At 44.0% G+C, this 26,477-nt stretch overlaps 1 protein-coding gene across 2 annotated transcripts in view; it reads left to right on the forward strand.

Annotated features, from left to right (window-relative positions):
• The first annotated feature begins 17,941 nt into the window (after window positions 1-17,941).
• Window positions 17,942-26,477, forward strand: part of CORO1C (coronin 1C) — a 75,155-nt gene continuing 66,619 nt past the window's right edge. The window contains exon 1 of one of the 2 annotated variants that reach the window (XM_059139187.1): window positions 17,942-18,098. The gene's annotated coding sequence lies outside the window, so the exon portion shown is untranslated. Of the gene's footprint in view, window positions 18,099-24,608; window positions 24,755-26,477 lie in introns of those variants that run through there. The other variant, XM_059139188.1, reaches the window with a different exon arrangement.

Genomic DNA, 26,477 nt, shown 5'->3' on the forward strand with positions numbered 1-26,477 from the left:
TCCCTCATGAAGACTGATCTTTGATTAGTGGCTGTGGGCATTTCCAGGGAGAGATGGTCACAGCCCGTTAATGTGCCAGTGAATGCATCAAATAGCCCAAGCCGGCAGCAGAGAAAACCCAGCCTATTATCAGTTATTTGCCCCTTTCTTTCTTTGGATTCTCAGAAACCTTTTAAGGAGGGTCAGCAAAACCATCTGGCTCATGAAAGAATATTTAATCAGAGGCCATGCAGCCAGAATGAGGATTATGGTGAGGAAGTTGGCTTCCATTCCTCAGGCTCACGTGCTCTAAAGCTTTCCCCCGTGACGCACAGATCCAGGGAACCTGCTTAGGTACTTGGAGAAACGTTGAGGGTTCCATTCATTTAATCACTAGTATGTTTGGTTAATATTTATTTAGCATCGCAGACACTCAACAACACTATGTTGAGAACATTCAAAGGCGTGAAAGTCATGGTCTTTGTGCCTGACGTTGTTCACAAAGGCAGCCAATGAAGTAAAAAGTCCATAGATGGTGGTGTTCATACCATGTTCCAGTCCCAGCTATAACCACCTACAAGCTGTGTGACCCTGGACAGGTTTCTATACCTCTCTGAGCCTCTGTTTTCTCTTCTAAAAAGGAGAAGATAATAATAGTATCTGTTCACATGATTTGAGGATTAAAGGAGATAGGCATATGAAAGGATCATTATGGGCCCTAGAGCTTGGCATGGGTTTAACCACTGTGGAGAGTGTAATTGTTAATAGTAAAAGGTCCCACAGCACCACGGATAAGCCCACATTACAAATAAGACAGACCCTGGGGCACCTGGGTGGCCCAGCCAGTTAAGCGTCCAGTTTTTTATTTCTGCTCAGGTCGTGATCTCAGGGTCCTGAGATGGAGCCCTGCATTGGGCACCCTGCTCAGCGGGGAATGTCCTTGAGATTCTTTCCCTCTTCCTCTGACCCTCTGCCCCTCTGCTTGCATTCTCTCTCTCTCTCAAATAAATAAATAAACCTAAAAAAAAAAAAAACCCAAAACCCAAATTTGAATCCCAAATGTGTGCCATGGATCAAATGCCTTCACCCCTCTGAGTTTTGGTTTTTGTTTTCTTTTTTAAGATTTTATCTATTTATTTGAGAGGCAGAGAGTGAGCAAGTGAGGGAGAGAGCACAAGCTGAAGTAGGGGCAGAGGGAGAGGGAGAACCAGGCTCCCCACTGAGCAGGAAGCCGGAAGCGGGGCTTGATCCCAGGATCCTGGGACCATGACCTGAGACAAAGGAAGTCGCCTAACTGACTGAGCCACCCAGGTGCCCCTCAGCCTTGGTTTCTTGATCCATGCAAAAGGTCTAATCGATGGTCCTCACAGGGCTGTTGTGCAGATTAAGGAAAGCAACGCGTGCGTCTAGGTGTTCAACACACAGGAGACCCACAATACATGGCAGCTATTTCTATTAGCAGGGAAGATGGTCAGAAAAGAAAATCGTTGCAATATAGTATGACAAATGCTATAGAAAAGGCCTTTCGGTGGGTTTTGAGGCATGGGTGTGGATTTCTGAGGAAGCAACTAGGAGTCCATTTGTGTACTAGCACCTTAAAGAACAAGTCCTCCTTTGAATTTGGGGCAGGAACTCTGGCTTCAGGGGCAGGACCCTGTGTGGCGAGCCTGTGCTCCTGGAAGCCCGGAGCAATTGGGTTGTTATTTAGAGTCTGTCAGATCAGGGCACCTGGGTGGCTCAATTGGTCAGGCATCTGCCTTTGGGTAGGGTCATGATCTCGAGGACCCAGGATGGATCCCCATGTTGGGCTCCCTGCTCAGGGGGGAGTCTGCTTCTCCCTCTGCCCCAACCCCCCAGCCTGGCTCATTCTTTCTCTCTCACTCAGAAAAAAAAAAAAAAAAAAAAAAGGCTGTCAGACCAGGGGAGCCTAGGTGGTACAGTCAGTTAAGCATGTGATTCTTGGTTTCTACTCAGGTCACAATCTCAGGTGAGATCGAGTCCCACTCAGCACCTGCTGAGGTTTTGTTGTTGTTGTTGTTGTTTTTATTTTATTTGTTGGGGTACCTGGGTGGTTCAGTGGGTTAAGCATCTGCCTTCAGCTTGGGTCATGATCTTGGGGTCCTGAGATCAAGCCCCGGGTCAGGCTCTCGGCTCAGTGGGGAGCCTGATTCTCCCACCCCCTCTGTCTGCCGCTCTGCCTATTTGTGCTCTCCCTTTCTCTGTCAAATGAATAAAAATTTAGAAAAAGATTTTATTTATTTATTGGGGGGGGGGGGAGAGAGCTAGAGAGAGAGAGAGAACACGTGAGTGAGCATATGAGTGAGCCCATGAGTGAGCATGGGCAGGGGGAGAGGCCGAGGGAGAAGCAGACTCCCCACCGAGCAGGGAGCCTGACTGGGGCTCAATCCCAGGACCCCGAGATCATGACCTGAGCTGAAGGCAGATGCTTAACCGAATGAGCCACCCAAGTGCCCCTGCTGAGATTCTTTCCCTTCCTCCGTCACTCCCTTCACTAGTGCTCTCTCAAATAAATAATTTTTAAAAAGAAAAAAAAAAAAGAGTCTGTCAGACCAAGGTCCAAAATTCAGCTCCACCCCTGACTTAGCCAAGTGAAATTAATCAGTGCAGTTAAATCCATTTGCTTCTCAGTGTCTTCATCTGTAAAATGCTGCTAGTGATGGCGGTGGTATGTGCTGAGCGCCGGCCGTGTCAGACCTTGTTTTAAGTACTTTGCATTCACGAATGCACTGAGTCTTCATGACAACTCTGCGAAGAAGATGCTATTATCATCTCCCCATTTTACAGATGGGCAAGTTGTGGCACAGGGAAGTTAAGTCACTTACCAGTAAGCGGCTAAGACTGATTGTAAACCCAGGTCCTCAGGGTCCTCAGCCAGTGCTCTGAACATTTTAACTCTGCAGCTTTCCATCCGCATGACATGGTCTGGGAGAGGATAAAATCAGATGATACGCACATAAACTGCTAAACGCAGAGTCTACAATATATTTGTGGTGTTCCCTGGGAAGGGAGCTCCTGGCATTTTCCACCATTCTTTGCAAGCCTGTCTTTTCCAAGGAAGGTATTTTTCCATCCCTACATATTTTAGAAAGGTCGTACACACCCCCTGCCCTTGCTGGCCGTCAGATATACAGAGCAGGACGCAGAGAGGATGGGTGAACATTTGAGGGCTCCCCAACTCAGTGAATCGTGAGTTCTCAAAGAGCCTGCATCCCCTAGCTTCCTGGGTGGGTCTTCCTGCCATGCTCCAGGCTGGACATATTTCCATGGAGCTTCTGAGCAGTTGATTATATATGTCCACCAAGCTAATGACGCCAAGGGCATGGCCAGGGTCTCCTAGCAGACCACTGAACACAGGCCTTGAATACAGCCTCATCAGCTGTCTTATTACTTATTGTTTCTGCTTTAAGGACTAGAGAAGGCAGAGGGAGCCTCACTGCATGGTGTAGGAAAAAGAGATCAAGCCTTGACTTCATGGCCTTGGGCAAGCTTCTCCACACACTCCTTGTATGTAGAGTGGGAGGATAAGGGCTATGTATCAGTTAACTACTGCTGTGTAACAAACCACCCCAAAGTGTTAGCGGCTTAAAGCAACATATATTATTTAGCTTGGTGGTGGGCTTGCTCTTGTGTCTGTGGTCAGTTGGACAGTCAGTCATGGCTGGATGGTCTAGGGTGTCCTCTCTCAAATGTCTGCTGATTGGTGGCTGCTGGCTGGGGGGGACAGGATGTGTCTGGGTCATAAGACTGTTATCATCCAGCAGGCTAGCTGCTTCTTCCTGGGTTTTTTCACAGGGTGGCTGGGATCCAAGTACAGCAAGAGAGGGTAAGCTCCACACACAAATAATTTGCAAGTCATTGCATGTGTCATATTTGCTCGTGTCCCATTGGCCAAAACCAGTCCCATGGTCAAGACCTGAGTCAGAGTGGAGAGCAACTGCAGGGACAGGGATGGGGCTGGATGGAAGAGAATAATTTGTAGCCATTTTTGCAATCTTACCTCAGTGACCCTGCCAGGGATATCAGGAAGAACAAACGAAAAAGGATACAGTTCTCAGTAGTAACTAAGTTAATAGAAATCACTATTGGCTTGGAGTAGCAGCTCAAAACAGATTGAATGAATAATCCTCACTTTCCAAGGGGAGGGAACTGCTGTTCACAGAAGTTGATCATTTAACCAGAGTCACACAGCTAATTCTTTTTTTTTTTTTTAAGATTTTATTTATTTATTTGACAGAGAGAGATCACAAGTAGGCAGAGAGGCAGGCAGAGAGAGAGGAAGGGAAGCAGGCCCCCTGCTGAGCAGAGAGCCCAATGTAGGACTCGATCCCAGGACCCTGAGATCATGACCTAAGGCAGCGGCTTAACCCACTGAGCCACCCAGGCGGCCCACACAGCTAATTCTTGAAAACAACTGCACTCAGAACCCAGGGCTGTCTGATTCCAAAGGTCATAGCCGTCCCCGTGGCTGTTTTCCCCAGCACGTGCAATTCAGTTCAAACATTAATAGGAGCTAAGAGAAGCCTCTATCTGGGTTACAAACCCGGTCTCTCCTGTCCGACCATGAAGGTCTGGCCTCATTATTTGAAAGAAGCCAGCTGACTCCTGCTTGCTGTCTGTAGTCCAAAACTGGAGTACAGCTGAGCCTGGCACAAAGCAGAAACCAGGGAGCATTTGCTTAAATCCAAGAGAGTGACGCTTCTTCCCATAAGAAGCGGTGTTTGCATGCAGATACCAAGGGAGAGCTCTCTGGCTCCCACGGGGCAAATAATGCCTTCCTGCGACTGACAGTTCTGGGGGCAGGAATCTCTCTGTTTCAGAGGGCTGTTCCCCCTTTTCAGCTTTCCTTTGGGAGAAATCATTTCCTCACCTCTCAGAAAGGGACTTGGCACTTCCTTGGGGAGAAAACAGACGATCCTCTCTCTTGCTCTTCGGCTTGGGAAAGGCAACAGCTGCCAGGGGAGCTGTGATCAAAACCTGTAAAAGAAAAGGGAATATATTCCAAACCACCTGAGAAAGGAGCTCCTGTGCTCCCCCCTCCCACCCCCCTCGAGGGCTCCAAGCCTACTGTGATTTACCCTGGTGTGTTCAGGGATTCTCCACCCTGTAGGATAGCGTCTGTGGGAGAGCATCCCATCCTGCAGGTCCCAAGTGTAGCTCTGACGCTGGAGAGTGTGAACACGTGGGCACATTCGACTGGTTTCTTTGCTTTTGTTTCTATCTGGAAGTTTCCATAATTAAACAACAACAACAGCAACAAAACCAAAAAAACAGCAGTAACTCAGCAATTTGGAAGCAGAGGCTGCAGAGGGGAGAAGGCAGGCGCTGAAGTCAGAAACATGCAAGACAGAGCTGTATAATCTCAGTTCCTTCCCCTTCTAAAGCCTCAGTTTCCCCTTCTGTAAAACAGGCATGATTGTAGGCCCTATCTGCTAGGATTGCCGTGAGGATCTCCCGAGATTTTTCTTGCAAAACCCCAAGCCCAGTAAGACAGTAAAGCTGCCCATGTCTGTGCTAGGGTCTCTCTGCCTTGCTGTTGTTGGCATCTGGGGCCTCATACTTTCTCGTTGTGCGGTGGGATGGAGGCTGTCCTGTACTTTGCTGACACTTGGCATCATTCCTGGCCATCTCATAGTTGTGGCGGCCAAAAATGTGTCCAGATACCGTCTGATGTACCCTGGGGTCAGGGGTGGGGTGTGTAATTGCCCCAGCTGAGAACCAAGGTCTAAGCCTTTATCTTTGTTGCTAATTAACAGCAATCCCCTTACCAAGCGGAGGAACACCGGCCAAGGTAGACTCTGGCGTGTGTTGCTAATACCCCAGTAAATGACACAGGTAATTGCCCCCACAACGGGATTTACATGGGCAAGTGCGTGGGTTTTTTGGGTACCCAGAGTCATATCTGAATTTTGAAAAATCTTCAAGGAGCTTGGGGACCTTGACAGAACACCTTGAATATACAGAATTCTTTCACCCTCTTTGAGAAGGTAACATTTTAAAAATTTCAAACCATTGAATGCCCTTCACAGAGATGTGAGAAAATACGGAACAGGAAATAGAAACAGGAAACTCACTCATAACTTGAATGCTGTTGCTCAGAGAGAATTTCTATTACTGTGGGGGTGTGTCCGTCCATAGAAATGGGACATAAATGCTTTCTGACCTGCTTTTTTCATTTAACAGCACATCTGGGGCAGCCTTCCATACGGCCAAGCAACCAATCATCTTCTACAAAATTCTTTTCTAGTTCCTGCATAATCACCTATGGCTCCCCGTGGGCTGAGGAATAGTCAGGCTTCACAGGGGAAAAGGTTGAGGTCATATTTGCAGCAAACCAGTCCTTTGTTGATGTTATCTGTGCAGGTGGGGGCCAGGGACCACAGACCTCATACAGGAGGAAGGCAAAGGTTGGATTCTGGGAAGTCTTATTTGCCTCTAGTATGAGGAACAGACATTTTTGGCTGCTGTTCATTCTTTCCAGGGCCTGACCTCAGCCTGTCTTTCTGGTCATACCCCCCATTTATTGCATTCTGTCCCATTACTGCACTGGAATGTATTTACCTATCCTCTAGTTTCCATCAAGGGTTGTTTCCTGAGCAAAGAACAATGAATGTCCTGACCCATATATGCTCAATCCTCATTATTGGCGGACTCCATATTTGCAAATTCGACTACTTCTCAAAAATTTCTTTGCAGCCCCAAAAGCACACCTGGAGTGCTGTTGGAGTCATTCATGGGCACGTGCATGTGCAGAGTGGAAGAAATGTTAGTCATCCAGCATGCCTGCCACTGGCTGAGGTCCAGCAAGGCAACAATGTTCGGCCCTCTTATTTCAGCTCTCTTATGTTAGCATGTGTCCTTTCACTGTATACTTAGTATTTGTGTGCATTTTTGGCATGGGTGTGCATTTAGGGCATGATCTGCTATTTAATATGGCCCCCAAGTGAAGGGCTCAAGTGTAGTCTAGGATTCCTACGTGGCAAGGAGGCTGCAGTGTGCCTTAGGGAGAAAATGTTTGCGTTAGATAAGCTTTGTTCAGACATGAGTTACAGGGCTATTGGCTGTGAGTTCAATGTTAGTGAATCAACTATATAAATATATATTAATGAACAATGTATCTATTAAATAAGGTGCCTTCAAACAGAAACACACATAAAACAAGGTTATATATATATATAAAATATACTATTATATATTATATTATATTTTATTATATATTTTAATGAATTTAATAATACATTAATAAATCATTAATTATAAATTGTATCATATTTATATATATTTAAAAATATATAAATATATAACATAATATATAAATATATAACATAGAATATATAATAAATAATTATATATAATATAATAATATGAAAAATTATATTGTTTGATATATTTGATTTTATTAAATTTAATTAAAAATCTATTATTCAGGGGCATCTGGGTGGCTCAGTGGGTTAAAGCCTCTGCCTTTGGCTCAGGTCATGGTCCTGGGATCCTGGGATCAAGCCCTCCATCGGGCTCTCTGCGCAGCAGGGAGCCTGCTTCCCCCTCTCTCTCTGCCTGCCTCTCTGCCTACTTGTGATCTCTGTCTGTCAAATAAATAAATAAAATCTTTTTAAAAAATCTATTATTCAATATTTAATATAATATATTAGTATATTTACTATATAAAACATAATAAATTTAAAAGGTCAATAAATTGTAATGATACATATTTTATTTTATATAAGTATTATATTATATATAATATTTGTATATAATACAATTATATATAAGTTTTTTTATATATCGTGTTTTTAAAAATTTTATTTATTTATTTGTCAGAGAGAGAGAACACAAGCAGGCAGAGTGGCAGGCAGAGGCAGAGGGTGAAGCTGGCTCCCCGCTGAGAAAGGGGCCCAATGTAGGACTTGATCCCAGGCCCCTGGGATCACAACCTGAGTGGAAGGCAGCCACTTAACTGGCTAAGCCACCCAGGTGTCCCAAAACTAGGTTATATATTGATTGGTTGATGAAATGCCATGACCGTGGCCTGCAGGAACCTAGCCCTGTATGTCCCCTAGGAGCAAGGATTCAATATTCAGTAATGAAGTATTTGTGGTGACTTTATTATAGAGTATGACAATAGTAAATAATGGGAATTGAGTGTATCATTGCATCCAACCATGATTATGGCCTTAGGATAAATTTCTGAGAATGGAGTTACTGAGCTTAAGTAGAATAGCCTACTGAGAGGTCTTTTGAGTTTGTATCAGTTAGCTCTGATTATGCAACAAACCTCAGTTTCCCCTGTAAAATGGAGATAAGAAAAACCATATTAACTTTCATCTGCTTAGGATGAACAGTCCTGGAGCAAGAGCCTGGCAAGTTGGTAACACTGGGCCTGGTGAGAAGTAAGTACATGCTTAATAAGTATCAATTCCTTTAGAGTATTTATTTGTATTCAGTATCTGGGGCAGGTGCTCTCACAAACATAATTTCAGGTTAGCATCACATTTTCTTGCCCAGTGAAAAGATAATGAAACTGAGGCCCCAGGAAGTGATGTGATTCACCTAAGATCCCAGGGTCAGGAGGACCTGTAGCAAGGCTGGTCATTACACCAAGGCTTCTACCATTAGCTCAGTCCATCCTGGGGATTTTGCATGGACTCAGTCCTAGCATAGGCTGGGCCCTGTCCCAAGTGTGCAAACCATTTTCTCATGGATGCTCCCACGTCATGAGGTGGTGTCAGAGGAAGCTGAGTAGGGAGTGGGGATGTTCATCCCTGCTGGGTGGTCATGAGGCCATCCCCCCATTGGCATCGGTGGAGACCCCAGGAGGAGTCTATATTTCTACCCCGACCTGATGAGATGATGTGCATGTCTCTCTCCACTAGGGTGGCCTCAGAGGAGTCATAATAGAGAGGCAGGAGTTTTGCCACTATCTGATATAAGTCCTCAATGTATGTAGAGAAAATCTTTAAGACAGTCGTATAACAAACAGAGCTGACATAAAGGGAAATACATTTGCTATACTTCACTTGTACTGGTAAAATGACACTGATAGATGGTGAACACATCTATAGATATATAGAGATAGATACATAGATACAGGCTCATCCTATCTATCATGTAATACTTAGAACAACCTCTAAAAAAAAGCCTCACACAGAAATAAACTAAAAAATACTAGGGATAGATCAAAATGGAATTTTTTTAAAAAGTTAAAGTAACCCACAAGAAAGCAGAAAAAAGAAAATAAGACAAATATAAAGTAGAACAATCACAAAACAAAATGTCAGATTAAGCTGTAATGTATCATTGCCTTAAATGTAAATGGCCTAAATACACTAATTAAGAGATGGAGATTGGATAAAAAAATATGAACCAACAATTTGCAACCTATAAGAAACTCACTTCAAATATATCAGTATAGGCAGGTTGAAAGTAAAAGGAAGGAAAAAAGATATACTATGGAAACAGTAATCAAAGAAATTCAGGGTGACCATGTTAATATCAGATAAAGTATATTTCAGAGCAAAGAAAACTACCAGGCAGAGAGGGACACTCTATAATGATAAAAGGGCCATCCCCCAAGAAGACCTAACAATCTTAAATGAGTATACATACACCAAACAACAGGACTGCAGGACATGTGAAGCAAAAACTGATAGAATTGAAAGGAGAAATAGACAAATCCATCCTTATAGTTTAAGATTTCAACACGCCTCTCTCAACAATCAAAAGAACAACTTAACAAAAAAATCATCAAGGACATTATCAACTGACAGGCTCTGATTGGCATTTGTAGAACACTCTGTTGAAGCACAACAGGACACACATTCTTTTCATGTACCCACAGAACACATACCAACACAGACTAGATCCTGTACCATTAAAAAGAAACTCAGGAGATGCCAAGTGGAGTGTGTGCATTTTTGATAACTATGTACATCTGTTGACTGTACAGTTTGAAATACTAGTTTTTTTTTCCCATTAGGTTTTATAAAAATGCAAAAACAAAACAAATCTTTGGGGCACTTGGCTGGCTCATTGGGTAAAAGCATGCGACTCTTGATGTCAGGGTCGTGAGTTCAAGCCCCATGTTGGGTGTGAAGCCTACTTAATTAAGATTGAAAAAATTCTAAGAAAAGAAGCTTCAACAAATTTAAAAAGAATTAAATATACTGTACAGTGTGTCCTCTGATCATGATGCAACCAAATTAGAAGTAGTACCAGAAAGATAACAGGATAATTTCCAAACACTTCAAAACAAAATAACACACTTATAAATAATTCATGAGTCAAAGAGGAAGGCTTCAGGGCAATTTAAAAATACATTGAACTGAATGAAAATGACGATACAACATCAAAATGTGCAGCACACAGCTAAAGCAGTACTGAGAAGGAATCCTATAGCACTAAATGCATATATCACAAATGAAGTACTAAATACATATAGTAGATAAAGTCTCATATCAATAATCTAAGCTCCTACTTCAAAAACCTAGAACAAGAGGAGCAAAATAAACCCAAAGTGAGCAGAAGGAAGGAAATAATAAAGAGCACCAATCAATGAGATGGAAAATAAAAAACAATAAGAAAATCAGTGAAATGAAGAGCAGTTCCTTGGAAGGATCAGTAAAATTGACAAATCTCTAAGACTAACTAAGAAAACAAGAAAAAAAGAAGACATGACTTACCAATATCAGGAATGAAATAGGAGCTATTACTACAGACCCTCTCGGCATCAAAAGATAATAAGAACGCTCTACAAACAACTCTATGCACATAAATTTAGCAATTTAAGTGCAGTGGGCCAATACCTTAAAAAAACACAAACTACCATAAGTTACCCAATATGGAACAGATAATTTGAATAGCAAAAAAACTATTAAGGAAATTGAATTTGTAATTTAACTGCTCCCCCTCAAAAAAAAAAAAAAAAGTCTAGATCCATATGGTTTCACTGGAAAAGCCTACCCAACATTTAAAGAATTAACAGCAATCTACACAATCTCTTCCAGAAAATAGAAGAGAAGATAAACACACCCCACCTCATTTTATTAAGGCAGTGTTACTCTGCCTTATCAAAACCAGGCAAAGAGTACAAAAAAGGGAAACTATAGATCAATATCCCTCATTAGTTTAAAAACAAACAGGCTTAAAAACATATTAGCAAATAGAATTCAGCGACATGTAAAAAGAATTAAGCACCATGACCAAGTGGAATTTATTACAGGGATACAAGGCCAGGTCAGTATTCAAAAATCAGTCAGTGTAACCTGCCATGGTAATAGGCTAGAACAGAAAAATCATATCATCATATCATTTGATGTAAAGAAAACATTTGGCAATATTCAAACCTATTCATCATAAGAACTCTTTCAAAAAGTAAGAATAAAGGGGGAACTTTATTATTATCGAAAATAAAAATTTATTATTAAAATCCTAAACTAAACTTTCACAACTTGATGAAGACTCTGTACAAAGAAAATCTATAGCTAATATCACAGTTCATGAAGGAAGACTAAAGGCTTCTGCCCTGAAGTCAGGAATAAGGCAAGGATGTTTGCTCTTACTATTTAGTCAACATAGTACTAGAAGTTCTAGCCAGTGCAATAAGGCAAGAAAGGGGAATAAAGGCATAAAGATCAGAGAAGAAAAAATAAAACTATCCCTCTTCATAGATGACATGATGGTCTGCATAGAAAATCCCAAGGAATCTACAAAACACTTCCTGGAACTAATAAGTGAGTTCAACAAAATTGCAGGATACAAGTTAAACATACCAAAAAAAAAAAAGAGTTGTATTTCAATACCCTACTAAGGAACTCATAGACACTGAAATTTAAAAATACAATGCTATTTATAATCATAAAAAATAACTTAGGTGTAAATCTCACAAAACATGTACAGGGTTTATATACTAAAACCACACAACACAATAAAAGAAATCATATGATATTATGGATTGAAAAATAGTATAGTAAAGCTGCTGTCACTTCTTCCCAAACTGATATATGGGTTTAACAATTCCTATAAAATCTCAGATTTTTTGTGCAGATGTAAACAAGATTATTCTAAAATCTATATGGAAAAGCAGTGAAATTAGAATAACTAAAACATTTCTTAAAAAGAATAAAGCGGGGGGCATCTGAGTGACTCAGTCAGTTAGGCATCTGCCTGTGGCTCAGGTCATGATCCTGGGGTTCTAGGATTAAGTCCCACATTGGGCTCCCTGCTCGGTGGGGAGCCTGCTTCTCCCTTTCCCTCTGCTGCTCCCCCTGCTTGTGGTCTCTCACTCTCTCTGTCAAATAAATAAATAAAGTCTTAAAAAATTTTTTTTATTCAACAAAATTATACTTGGCTGGCTCAGTGAGAAGGGCATGTGACTCTTGATCTCTGGGTGGTGAGTTTGAGCCCTGCATTAGGTATAAGGATTACTAAAAATAACTAAATAAACTTAAAAAAAGAATAATTTGACATGGAACATGGAATTCTTAGATTTAATACCAAAAATATGATCCAAAAAAGGAAAATCAACAAACTGAATAACAAAATTAAAAATATTTTCTCCACAAAAGACTATTTTAAGGGGATGAAAAAAATACTACCTACTGGGAAAAAATTTTGGAAACCACATATTCAAAAGAGGATTAGTATGTAGAACATAAAAAGAACTCTCAAACTTAACAGTGAAAACACAGAAGTCTCAGTAAAAAAAATGGGCAAAAGAGAAGAAGAGAGAAATGGATGGTAACTAAGCATATGAAAAGATTTCAGGGGTGCCTGGGTGGCTCAGTCAGCTAAGCATCCAACTCGGTTTTGGCTCAGGTCATGATCTCAGAGTCGTGAGATCAAACCCCACATCTGGCTCCATGCTCAGCAAGGAGTCTGTTTCTCTCCTTCTGCTACTTGCCCCCCCTCCTCTTTGCTTGCTCTTTCTCTTTCTCTCAAAATAAATAAAATAAAATCTCTTGTGTGTGTGTGTGTGTGTGTTTAAGAGATTATTTATTTATTTGACAGAGAGAGACACAGCGAGGGAGGGAACACAAACAGGGGAAGTGGGAGAAGGAGAAGCAGGCTCCCCACTGAGCCGAGAGCCCAATGTGGGGCTCAATCCCAGGACGCTGAGGTCAGGACCCAAGCTGAAGGCAGATGCTTAATGACTGAGTCACCCAGGGACCCCTCTTTTTTTTTTTTTTTTTTTTTAATAAATGAAAGATTTCAACATTGTTACCCACCGGAGAAATGCAAATTAAAACCACAATGAGATACCACTATATATCCATAACAATGGCTAAAATAAATAATAATGACAACACCAAATGCTGGTGAAGATGAGAGAAACTGGATTGTGTATGGATTTCTGTTTTTTTTTTTTTTAAGATTTTATTTATTTACTTGACAGAGATCACAAGTAGGCAGAGAGAAAGAGAGACAGAGAGGGAAGCAGGCTCCCTGCTGAGCAGAGAGCCTGATGTGGGGCTTGATCCCAGGACACTGGGATTATGACCTGAGCCAAAGGCAGAGGCTTTAACCCACTGAGCCATCCAGGCACCCCTGGATTTCTGTTTGATAGGGGTATAAAACTGTTCAGCCACTCTGGGGAATAGTCTGGCAGTTTCTTAAAATACTAAACATACAATTATCATACGACCCAACCATGGTACTATGTGGCAAATATTTTTTTTCATAGAGAAATAAAAATTTATGTTTACACAAAAACCTGAACAAGTGTCTATAGTGTTTATAGCAGCTTTTTGGGTAAGAATCTGCTCCAAACTGGAAACAACCCAGGTATCCTTCACGTAACAAACAGTTAAACGGGGAAATAGCCATACCATGGAATACCACTGGGAAGGAATAACGAACAAAGTACTCATATGTGTAACAACCTAGGTACATCCCCAGGAATTTATACTGATTGATAACAACAACAACAGTCCCCAAAGATTGCATACTATATCATTTCATTTGTCATTCTTGAAATGATGGAATTAGAGAAATTGGGAACAGAGGAGTGGTTGCTTGCCAGGAGTTAAGGAGGAGGCGGTTAGGCAGGAAGTGGGTGTGGCCATGAAACGTGGGTGTGGCCATGAAACAGGGCTGTGATTTTGTGATTTTGGTGATGTTCTGTCTCTTGACTGTATCAGTGTAGACGTCCGGGTTATACTGTACTATCATTTTATAAGATGTTACCACTGGGGGGAACTGGGTAAAGGATACATAGGATCTCTTTGTATTATTTCTTATGCTTGCATGTGAATCTACAGTTATTTCAAAATAAAAAATTAATTTAAAAAAAGGCAATCCAGGGGCACCTGGGTGGCTCAGTTCGCTGCACGTCTGCCTTTAGCTCTGGTTATGGTCCCGGTGTCCTAGGATCGAGCCCCAAGCTGGGCTCCTAGGATCGAGCCCCAAGCTGGGCTCCTTGCTCAGTGGGGAGCATGCTTTTCTCTCTCCCTCTGCCTACTGCTCCCCTTGCTGTGCTTGCTCTCTCTCTCTCTGTCAAATAAATAAAATCTTTTCTAAAATCTTAAAAAATAAAATAAAATAAAAAAGGCAATCCATCTGTAGACACTCATTTCCAGCTCCTAATCTGCAGAAAGATACTCAAAGCAGGGACAATGGAGATTTATTTTTTTTAATTTTTTTCTTTTTTAAAGATTTTATTTATTTATTTGAGAGAGAGAGACAGTGAGAGAGAGCATGAGCGAGGAGAAGGTCAGAGGGAGAAGCAGACTCCCCATGGAGCTGGGAACCTGATGTGGGATTCGATCCTGGGACTCCGGGATCATGACCTGAGCCGAAGGCAGTTGTCCAACCAACTGAGCCACCCAGGCATCCCGAGAATGGAGATTTATTGATGTAGCATGAATTTTAATATTCTCTGAGCTTTGCCCTCTTCTGTCACTCAATTAGGGGTCTTGCTTGCTGTGATTACTCTAGAGGTTTCTAGTCTCTCATGTATTTAATATTATTATTTGTTAATGCTTCCACTGGGCTAATTCACTCAGCTTCCAGGTTGCCTGGGCAACCCAAGACTAATGTCCCCATTTGGTACAAAGAGAAACCAGAAACATGAAGTGCTGAGGAGCTCCAAATGCAGGCTTCCTAATCCTTTATTCTGCATACATGAGCGGGCGCACCTGTGTTGTGTAGCATTCGGAATCACTCTTATTTTTGCTGATCATTCAATTCCCCTTCATCTAGCACATGTCTTAGGTCATTTCAGTAACTACTGCAAAAGACTCTAAAACCCAGCATCTCACCTTGGACTGGAGTCCCTTCATTTAAGGGCCAGCTAAGGCAGAGCCAAGATTACCTTCAGACTCACAGTGACTTTGCTGTGAATTCAAGAACAGTGAGATGCTGGGTTTTCTCCGGGCAAAGGGTTGCACAATCTTCCTGCTCTTTCTGGGAGTAGCAGCTCTCAGCTGACCACATCCAGGGCAGGTGTGGGGTGGGGTGGTGAGATGGCCTTGTTTCTTGTGTAAGAATCACCACTCCCAACCCAGAGATAAAACTAGGAATTGAAACAGGCACCCGGAAGGCAAAGGCCTCGGGAACTTTCTTTCTCAGTGTAGTCCAGTCCTCTCTGGTACTGTCATCTGGGGGAAATTGGTGTCATGGAAAATTTTTCTTCTGATTTCATCATTGAGAAAACTGGGCTAAGTGAATCAACAAGTTTTAAACAGCTGCGTGTGACAGGCACTGTGCAGGACGCTTTGCTGTGCCTTAATTCACTGAATCTAGATCTTTGATCTTTAAAACCCCACCCCGAAGTAAGCATTTGGATGAACCCCACCATATAGAAAAAGAGAGTAAGGCCAGAGAGGGGAAAATGACTTGCCCAAGGTCACAAGGTGGGTACGTAGAGGAGCTTGAAGCTAAGGCCAAGGCCACCAGGATCCAAAGTCACTGTTTTTTCTATTCTTTCTTGCTGCCATAGAGGCAGTTTAATGGACTAAACCACAGAGGGTCCAGAGTTCTGCCATTAGAGGGATACGGCTTTTATCTTTAGCTCTGCCTGGCTCAAGTTGTGTGACCTTGAGCAATTAATTTCTTATTTTCTTCATCTTTATAGATGGGAATTAAGAATCATTTCTGCAGGGACACCTTGGTGGCTCAGTCGGTTAGGCATCTGCCTTTGCCTCAGGTCCTGATTTGGGGGTCCCAGGGATCGAGCCCCGAATCATCTACATGCTTAGTGGGGAGTCTGCTCAAATTAATAAATGAGTTCTTAAGAAAAAAGAATTGTTTTTGTAGCCATTGGATTGTTGGAGGAACTTCAGGAGATTTTGTGTTCAAAGCACTCATATAGTGCCTGACAAATGTAAGTGATGTTCAATGTAAGCAATGATCTGTTCCCAAAGAGTAAGTTAGTTTGGTTCCCGCTTCCTTCGCAAAGCACTTGCATCAACCTTCATTTCCCCCCAAACCACTCAGAGCTCTGCTGCTAACAATGCCCTTGTTTCACTAAAAATAGGAATCATGATAACAGCCAATGGTTTCTGTGCATGGCCAAATGCCTGGGTGCTTCCCCAACTTCATCTCATTTAAATGACGTGAGCAGCTATGTCTTGCTGTGGAAGGGGTGCTCCTGTGAGTGGCTGCTTGAAGGCAAAAGGAAACTCGCCCCCCCCCCCAACTTGGCCGAGGCCGGGCAGTGGTAGCATCATTTGCTGAGGGCTCATTACAAGTTAGTCAGCCTCCTAAGTGCATTACTTAGCTAATGGAATCCTTCCAGAAGTGGCCGCCACAATCCCTATGTTACTGATGAAGAAACTGAGGCCTAGAGAGGATCAGTAAGTTGCTGTTATACTTCTTTTGGTTTAGGTGGACCATAATTTACCTAACACATATTTCTGAGGCTAATGCTTAGGATGAAAAATGCGAAGATGCTTGCTTTGGGAAGCAGCCATCCCTCGGCAGGCCTGCTTTGTTCATTCAGTTCCAAATTTCGGTAGTTCCGAATCTGGTTATTTCTGAAAGGGGCTCTGGCGAATAACAGGACAAGTTTTCTCTAAAGATCAGGAAATTCTGGACTGAAGAGGTGAGGGGAACTGACCCAGGACACAGTCTGATAGCAGCAAAGTTTGGGACTTGAATCAGCTGCACTTTGGCCTGGGCGGCCCAGTTACTGAGCAAACGGGTTAGGGACTTTGGCCGGCAAAAGAAGGGAAGAACCTGTTCCTCACCTGCGAAATAGGGTCAAGACGGGACCTCCTTGGGGAGTGGTGTGGCCCAGCCCAGGGACAGCCACCCTGTGCTAGGAATGCGATAATAGAAAGTGAAGGGACGGGTGGAACGCTAGCATTCCCCAGAGGTGGTGGTGGGAGGGTGTGATGGGAACGGGGGCGGAACTTTGGCTCGCAAAGGCGGGAGTTGGAGAATTCGGGGCGGGGCTTGGAGAGTCAAGGCTTAGATAGGCAGTGGGCGGGGCTTGTGATGCCGAGAATGGGGTTGGGTCCGTGGGTGGGGCTTCTAGCAGCGGGGCGGGGTTTTGTGGCGCCCTTGGGCCAGTTCTGACGCAGTGGGAGGGGAGGCAGGTTTAGAGAGCCAGGAGGCCTACTAAGGGTTTGGATGGGGCAATGGGCGGGCTCAGGGGAACTGATGTTCCGGTTTTGAGGGGGTCTGGAAGAATCTTTGAGGATCCGGGGGATGTGGCCCTACAGAGCCAAGGCGGGCCAGTGGGCGGAGCTCCCGGTGCTAAGGAGCAGAGGGCGTGGCTAGGGAGCGCCCATGGGCGTGGCCCTCTGGCTTGTTGACTAGTAGGCGGTGCGTGTGCTTGGGTACCGCCTTCCTCCGCAGCCCACCGGCATCCCTCGGCGCGACCACAGGGGGCGCTAACGAGAGTGGGGCGTGGAACCAGGGGTGGGAAGTGGGCTTTCCCTCCCGGAAGTGGGCGTGACGGGCCGAGCCCTAGGGCCTTTTGGTTGGGCGCGGCGCGGGGCGGGGGCGGGGTCTGCGTGCGGCGGCGGTGGCGGCGGCGGCTGCCCGCGCCCCTCCCCCGCGCGGCGCTCAGTGCCAGGCGGGAGGCGGCAGCGGTTAGAGGCTTCGCCGGGCTTTGCAGCGGGGACTTCGGCGGCGGCGGCGCCTCAGGCATCTCGGCCCTGGTGAGCAGCGCGCGCCTTGCGGGGCCGCTCGGGAGCGAGCTGGCGGGCCGACCGGTCCTCTCCGCATGTGCCGGCGCCGGCTGACAGGACCCGGCAGGGCGTGGAGCAGGGCCCAGTGGAGGGGAGTGGGCTCTAGTGGGCGCGCGGGGCGCAGACCCTTGGGCCGCCTCCCCCTCCACGGCCGGTGTGCCGCGGGTTGGAGCAGGGGCTGCTGCCGGAGGTTCGGGACGGAACCGCTTGGCCTTGGGAGGGTGAACCGGGATCCCTGTGAGGAGGAGGCTGCCCAGGGGCGGCTTTCGGAGGTCCAGACGCCTCCCGCCGGGGTGAACAACCCCGGGTCGGGTGGGGAGGAGCTGTCTGAGGAAGGGTTTTAGGGATTGGGGACCCGCCTGGCTGGGTGGGGTCTGGGGTGGGGAGGGGCTGTTCGGGGTTAGGGCGCGGAGTCGGGGGGCGCCGGGCCTGGGGGCGGGGTTTGAGTCGCCCCAGGGAGCGAGTGGGTGGGGGGCCAGGGGACTGGCTCACGTGGGGCCGGGGCGAGGGCGGCGGTCTAGCCTGAGGGTGGCTGGCTGTGGGTGCGAGGCCGGCTCCGGGTCCTAAAGATCTAGCTCTGGGGTCGGGAAGGGCAGGGTTCGGCTAGAACTGGAGTAATGTGGTCAGGGGCGGCTTGGGAGAGCGAGGAGCCGAGCGGTGGGGAGTGGCGGGCTGGGAGGGCCAGGGCTGGCGTCGGGGCGGGGGGCGGTTGTTGGGAGAGGAAGAGCGGAGCCGGAACGCTGCAGGGTCGGGGGACTGGAGCGTCGGAGTGAACCGGGTCATTCAGAGATGTGCTCCCCTAATAGCGGAGCAGCTGGAGAGGGACGCAGTCAAAAGGAGCGAGGTGCAGGTGGGGCTCCGTTGCGCCTAAATGACTGGGGATGAGGTCAGATGTAGAGGGTGGAAATGCAGGAACCCAGCTCTCCCGCCCGTCCACACCGGCGCGCACACACCAGCTCTCGGTCTCTCAAATGATTTGAATGTGTTGGGGGAAGTGGCAGGCTGCTGGGAAGAGCCGAGAAGAAAGGGGCTTCCTCTTGGAGGGAGGCGCTGGCCCTGCCGTCCTTTTTTGGGAGTGTTCAAAGGGTTTTGATCGCTGGAAAAGGAAACGTAGGCTTTACTGCATCGTGGTTTAGAATCACATCCTATATTTGGCCTTAATGTAGGCTGCCCTTGTTTTGTGGCGTCTGAAGTACTTGCTCTACATGTTGCTAACGTGGAATTCTGGGTGAGAAGCAAATTGCAAGTTGTTCATCTCCCCCAGGATAGGAAGATACAAAGGCCTTTCTTTCCTATAAGACATTTAAACAGAATTGGATGTAGTGAGTGTTTTTAAACTGGTACTGAATGGCCAATGTCTTTACTTTTGGTAATAGTTATTACAAAATATTAGTCCCTTTTATCGCAACCATTCTGCCTGGGATTACATTCTAAAACAGTACTGTAGGGCTCTTAGTCACTCTATATAATAATGCATTTCATTGTCCTTATCTGGCAGAATTCTCTCCAAACACCAGGGCCTGGTAGAATAGACAAAAACATGATTAAGTATAAGCAGTTGCTTTGTACCGTCTGTTCATTTGTGAAGGCAAGTAGATATCTGTTTATATATCTTCACTTTCTGCATTCCCTGTAAAACTGAAGAAATGGGGAAAATCTGTTTTGGCCTTGATTTTGTATATTTCAGAAAACTAACTTAAGGGAAGTCATTTTTTATATTTTATTTTTATTTTTTTGAGTGGAAATACACTTCAGAGACAGTGTTTGGTTGTGAAGTCTAGTTAGTAACCCTTGGGTCTGAGAGGTTGCATAACTACTTGGGGGGAAGTAAAATAAAACTGGGAATTCTGTTCAATGTTAGGCCTCCATGACATGCACTGTTTTGTGGTAGGTGATAGTCATGTGTACTGAGGATTGAACAAAGATTGGTATAAAGGTCGGGTACACACCTTTTTGACAAATGCAGAATGTGCTTTGTCCATATTTATTTTTGATTATTTGTGGAAGGTACATTGAAGCCTGTTGAATTTTAATAGACACATAGCAGTGAGCTATCACACTGCACACAGTATTGAATTTTTCATGTTCACTTATTACTTTGCTTGCAGATTGTGCTAATTACCATTTATGTCTATTACTTTACATAGTTCAGGATTAGGTTCAGGGTGGCACATAGTACTTTTTAAAAACTCTTGGATTTTTTGATTTACATTTTATGTTTAATGCACCTGTCACTTTTGGGACCTACTCCAACCATGAGGAAGAGAGTCACTCCGGTGTGTGAAATGGAATGTTCAAAAGGATGAATTATCAGCTCTCAGTTATGTAACTGGAATGGCAAATTATTTAATACTTTGATTTGTCACAAACTGGTGCTTTAGAAACTTTTTTTTTTTTTTTTTTTAAGATTGTATTTATTTGTCAGAGAGAAAAAAGAGGGAGAGAGCGCACATGCAGGGGAAGCAGCAGGCAGAGGGTAAAGCAGGCTCCCCACGAAGCAGGAAACCAGACTTGGGGCTCAATCCCTGGATCCCCGGATCATGATCTGAGCCGAACACAGATTTTCAACTGATTAAGCCACTGAGGCGCCCCTAGAAACAGATATTATTAACTGGGCTGTTTTGCCTTTGACTTTCTCAGAGGTGGAACAGTAATAAATTTGGATGCCTCTTTCCTATGCAGGATACAAATCCATGTTTGTTTTCCATTTGGTGACTTCCCTGTGTTACTCTGTTTCTGAGTTATAAAAACTCTTTCGTACTTCTCTGTCTTTTTCAACTTAAGATGTCTTTTCTGTATTAAAACATGGAAATCCTCATGAATATTTCAGTATGACCTAGTACCTAGAATCTTAAGTAATAGAATCTCTCTGGGTTTTCTTTGCCCTAGTTTGGATCCTTTAAAATGAGTGAACAAAGTTCTTTATAATTCCTTTTTGAGAGCTTATTTGTATTTCAGTAATACATAATGGAATCTTTTTTTGTTTTGTAAGTTCTTTTTGAGCTATAATTCACATACCATACAGTTCACCTGTCTAAAGTGGTTTTTATTATAGTCACAGAATTGTGCAGTCATCATCGTAGTGTTAGAGCATGTTCATTAGTCCAAAAAGAAACCCATACCTATTAGTGGTCCTCCAGCCCTGCTGTTCTCTCTCCTCCCTCCCCTGCCCTAGGCGGCCACTAATCTATTTTCTGTCCCTGGATTTGCGTATTTTGGACATTTCATATAAATGGGATAATTCAGTATGGGGTCTTTTGTGTCTCTTATTAAGTATAAGGGTTTTCAAGGTTTATTTATGTTGTAGCATGTATCAGTACTATATATATATACATATATATATATATTTTGAAGATTTTATTTATTTATTTGACAGAGAGAGAGATCACAAGTAGGCAGAGAGGCATGCAGAGAGAGAGAGGGAAGCAGGTTCCCTGCTGAGCAGAGAGCCTGATGCGGGACTCGATCCCCGGACCCTGAGATCATGACCCGAGCTGAAGGCAGCGGCCCAAACCACTGACCCACCCAGGTGCCCCAGTACTATATATATATATATTTAACGTTCGAATAATACTCCACTGTGTGGATATGCCATATTTTGTTTATCCATTCATTGGTTGTTGGTTGTTTGGGTCTTTACTCCTTTTGGCTGTTATGCATAATGCTGCTATGAACATTCCTGTACAAGTTTCTATGTGGACTTGTTTTCATTTCTCTTGGGACTTGCTGGGTCATATTGGTTACTCTGTGTTTAACTGTTAGAGGAACTGCCAGACTGTTTTCCAAAGCAACTGCATCATTTTACAATTCCGCCAGCATTGTATAAAGGTTTCGGTTTCTCCTCATCCTTGTCAACAATGTTACTCTCTTACTTTTTGATTCTAGCCATCCTAGTGGGTGTGAAGCAGTATATCATTGTGATTTTGATTTGCATTTCCCTGATGGCTAATGATGTCCTGCATCTTCTGAAGTAATTAGCAGACAATTGAATATTTTCTCTGGAGGAATCTTTATTTAGATGCTTTTCTTATTTTTAAATTGGATTATCCTCTTATTACGAGTTATTTATATATTCCAGTTACATAATATCTTATCAGATGTATGATTTGCAGAATTTCTCTCTGATTCTGTGAGGTGCTGTTTTGCTTTCTTGAGGGTGCCCTATGAAGCACAGAAGTTTTTAATTTTGGTAAAGTCCCAATTTATGCACAATGGAGGCAGTTGATAATGGAGTTAGAAGTTACTTAAACCTTGGGCCCCTGGGTGGCTCATTTGGTTAAGTATTTGCCTTTGACTCAGGTCCTGATCTCAGGGTCCTGGGATTGAGCCCCTCATCAGGCTCAGTGGGGAACCTGCTTCTCTACCCCCACCCCCATCTCTCCCTCTGTGCTCTCTTGCTGTCTCTCAAATAAATCTGTTTTCTTTTCTTTCTTTCTTTTTTTTTTTTTAAGTTACTTGACCTTAAGTCACATCCCCATCAGTATTTTGGTTCTATAAATTAAAAACCAAATGTGAAAGTGTTAGGAAACGATTTAAATTAGTTCTGTATCATAAAGGGTTCATCAGGAACATGTCATTCCCCTCTTTAAATCCTCTGGTGGCCTTCCACCTCCTGTCTGTGGTTAAACTTCAAGGCTTCTTCCTGTGGCTGTGGATCAGGGTGTCTCTGATTTCGGCCTGCCTCCCCTCTTGCTATTCTCCTTCCTATGTTTTCATCTCTGTTGGCCGCTTCCTGAAACTTCTCAGGCTTCAGACCATCTTGTGATGAACTTAACCACTCCGCCCCAATCTTCTGAATCCCAGTTGTCCTTTGGGATCCTTCATGAAACTTTCCTCAACCCTGTGGGCAGACATTGTCCCTGTCTTCACACATCAGACATTCATCACTACTGTCTGCTGCAGGGAACTGGACCTGAACTTGAGTTTACTGTCTGAAAGCACCTTCCATAGAAGCCAGAATATGAGAGAGAGGTACCTGACAAGTTATACCAAGATTCCCTTGCTCACAGCGTGATCTCAGGTGCTTTTGGATTATTTGCTGAATGAAGGATTATTGAAGTTAATTGGAAATATCTTGAGGTCAGTGGGTTTCTCTTTTGATTATTACATCTCTGTTGCCTGTGTAAAGTAACAAAGTACAGGGGTATTCCCCCCTGTCTTTCTGGCACCCAAATCCACCTCTTGCCAAAAAATTGCTCAGATGTAAAACCAAGCATTTGAAACATTTTCCCGAGGGCAGAACCTTCTCATCCAGGGTCTTTCCCCCTAATGAAAAGTGATGACTGGTGCATAGCCTTCTTAGTAGGATAGATGGCCGAGGAACATTTTTAGTTTAGAATAACTTAGTTACACCAAAGGCAGCAGGCCAGCCCTGATGGTACTGAGTCAGTCAGTACTGAAACCACCCCTGTGTACACCTGATGATGGGTATAAACTAGGTTTTCAGGGCACAAGCCTTCTTGCCTTTCATTCTTTTGTTCATGCTCTCTTGATTCTCTCAGAGAAGAGAAAAAAAATGTTTTGTGCTCCTATGTTCACTCTTAATAGTATCATTGAAAATACTCCACTTAGTATCTCTCTTTTTTAAAAGATGTATTTATTTTAGAGAGAGAGAGAGCGAGCGAGAGTGTGTGTGTGTGTGTGCGCGCGCTGGGGTAGGAGGGAGAGGGAGAGAGAGAACCTCAAGCAGACAACATGCTGAGTGTGGATCCTGATGTGGGGCTCCATCTCACGACTTCAAGATCATGACCTGAGCTGAAATCAAGAATTGGATGCTCAACTGACTGAGCTACTGAGGCTCCCTGGCTAGTATCTTGAGAATTAGGAGAAACCAACTGGCCATTTGGGAACATTTCTGCTGCTGCTGCTTTTTTTTTTTTTTTTTTTTAAAGATTATTTATTTATTTACTGGACAGACAGAGATCACAAGCAGGCAGAGAGAGAGTGGGAGGGGGAAGCAGACTCACTGCCGCGCAGAGAGCCTGATGCGGGGCTCGATCCCAGGACCCCGAGATCACAACCTGAGCAGAAGACAGAGGCTTTAACCCACTCAGCCAACCAGGCGCCCCTGGCTCCACTTCTTAATAGCTGTGACTGCCCAGTTATCCCACCTCCCTGAGCCTGCTTTCTCTTCTGTGGTGAGGGATGCTAATGGTTCCTTGCTGGACTAGCAAGTAGACCATGAATAAATTTGTATTCCCTCTGTCATCACTCTTAATGTCTGTTAATGAATGGAACTGGGGAGAGTAAGTCTAATACATTTTACTTCTGAAATTAAGCCATTAATGTATGGATTCCCACTCCCCCTCGGAATTTTAGACTTTGAATCAAACTTGAATTACTGAAGAGGGGAAGACTGACTAATTTTAGGTTAGGAAGGTAATTTTATTTTATTTTATTATTATTATTTTTTAAATTGTACACTTTTTTTTTTTTTTAAAGATTTTATTTATTTATTTGAGAGAGAGACAGTGAGAGAGAGCATGAGCGAGGAGAAGGTCAGAGAGAGAAGCAGACTTACGTGGAGCTGGGAGCCCGATGTGGGACTCGATCCCGGGACTCCAGGATCATGACCTGAGCCGAAGGCAGTCGTCCAACCAACTGAGCCACCCAGGCGTCCCAGGAAGGTAATTTTAAAGATGAGGCAAGGTTTTGTTTTCTTTTTGCCTCTGTCTGTATTAGAAATGTCTATTTAGACAAGGTTTTCTTATTCAGGCCTCCTTTGTATTCAGTCATTTTAAGGAAAAATGTTTAGTTCCTGGGAAAGATTGATATCTTTTTAGGGTTTGGAAGGAGATTGCGCTTCAGTGCCTAAGACTCTTATCTGGTTATAATGTTAATGGCAGTGTTGTGATAAACTAACATTCTGTTTGGGAAAGAGCCTCAGTAGCTACGCGGGATGTTAAATTGGGCCTGTCACATGAATTTCACATTAGTAACAAAATAGACCCTCCTGTTTGCCACAATAAAGAGAAATTACGTCCAATTAATGCAAAGGTCAGAGTGAGAGAAAGTAGAATACAGACGGGTATATTTTGTATGACTGAAGGCAATAATTTCACAATACATATCCTCCCCCTTTGGTCATGAAATTGCCTATATTAATTTTTTAAAAATTATGAACATGGATCATACAAAGCACCAGTATCTTACTACCTTTTTTTTTTTAATTTTTAAAAAGATTTTATTTATTTGACACAAAGAGGTCACAAGTAGGCAGAGAGAGAGGGGGTAAGCAGGCTCCCTGCTGAGCAGAGAGCCCAATGCAGGGCTCAATTCCAGGACCCTGAGATCATGACCTGAGCTGAAGGCAGAGGCTTAACCCACTGAGCCACCCAGATGCCCCTCTTCCTGCCTTTCTAAGAATATATCATTTTAAGGTGTTTGGGAGATTATTTCTCAAGTCCAGAGGTCCCCATGCTTTTTTTCCCTTTTTTTTTTTTTAAGATTTCATTTGTGGGATGTCTGGATGGCTCAGGTGGTTAAATGTCTTTCTTCAGCTCAGGTCATGATCCCAGGGTCCTGGGATAGAGTCCTGCATCGGGCTCCCTAATCAGTGGGGAGCCTGCTTCTCCCCTTGCCTCTGCTGTTCCCCTTGCCTCTGCTGTTCCCCCTGCTTGTGCTCTCTCTCTTTCTAACAAATAAAATCTTTGAAAAAGAAAAAGATTGTAGTTATTTGTCAGTGAGTGAGCAGAAGCGGGGGAAGCAGCAGGCAGAGGGAGAGGGAGAAGCAGGCTCACCACTAAGCCTCATGTGATGTGGGGCTTGATCCCAGGGTCCTGGGGTTGTGACCTGAGCCAAAGTCAGCCACTTAACTGACTGAGCCACCCAGGTGCCCCCAGAGGTCCTCATCCTTGGCTATCCATGAGGATCATCTGTAGACCTTTATAAATACATCTGCCTGGGCTTGTGCTCCCTGGTGATTCTGAATCACAGCCAGAGTGGAAAGTACCTTGTTGGTCAATTCCTCCTCCTAAGGTGGAAGGTACTATTGTCATAGGAGCGTGAGAGACTTGCCCAATATCAGGAACTTAACTGTTCCATCCCTCTTCCCCCAGCTGCCTTCCACCTCCTTCCATGTGTCTTGTGAAATTCATTTTTAGAGTTGGTTGTGTCGAATTATAGTGTCTTGTCATTTCTTTTTTTTTTAAACAGTGTGAACCTGATGTACTTTCTCTTCTTAGTCCTTGACCGAATGCACCAGTTCCCTCTTAACCTTACACCACGGTCTTTTGCCAGACCTACTCAACAGAGTTTGCCTCTTCAGTTTATCATCGCTATCAGTAGTTTGTACCAATGTTTGTGTCTTTTCTCACATCTTTAGCATGTGCATGTATTTTATTTACCCTA

This window comes from Mustela lutreola, chromosome 11 (genome assembly GCF_030435805.1).
Source record: "Mustela lutreola isolate mMusLut2 chromosome 11, mMusLut2.pri, whole genome shotgun sequence".
Taxonomy (NCBI): domain Eukaryota; kingdom Metazoa; phylum Chordata; class Mammalia; order Carnivora; family Mustelidae; genus Mustela; species Mustela lutreola.